We start from the raw sequence: 476 nt of genomic DNA, 5'->3' as shown, positions 1-476 counted from the left end.
GGGGGGACGGAGGCGAGTCTGGGGCTGCGGAACTGTCTTTTTACTTCTCGTCCCCCCGTTGTTGTTGTTATCTGGCGGTGGTGGGGGCGTACGCCCGTGCGGGGTGTACGTGCGTGCGTGCGTGCGTGCGTGCAGCACGCGTGCGCGCGTCCAACCAGTGAACTACTTTGTACTAGTGCAGGACTGACGGACTTTCCAATTGTTTTTTCTTTTTTTGCGTGTTCGATCGTTCGTTTGCTCGCCGGCTCGTGAGCGCGTGCGTTTCGCGAGGCTCCGTGTGTGGCTCTAGCTCGGGCCAGGCCTCGCGCTCCCCCTCCCCCTCCCTCCGGCGGCGCCACTAGGGGTGCCGCCCCTCGGCCGCGGGGGTGGGCCCAGGCCGCACGACCCCCGCGAGGGCCCTGTCGTGGGCTCGCCCCCCGGGCCTGGGCTGGCCTGGGCCCCGCGGCACGGCACTCATGCACTGCCAGACTGCGACA

This window comes from Frankliniella occidentalis, unplaced genomic scaffold (assembly GCF_000697945.3).
Source record: "Frankliniella occidentalis isolate FOCC.00 unplaced genomic scaffold, Focc_3.1 Scaffold7, whole genome shotgun sequence".
Taxonomy (NCBI): domain Eukaryota; kingdom Metazoa; phylum Arthropoda; class Insecta; order Thysanoptera; family Thripidae; genus Frankliniella; species Frankliniella occidentalis.
This window is presented reverse-complemented; position numbering follows the sequence as displayed.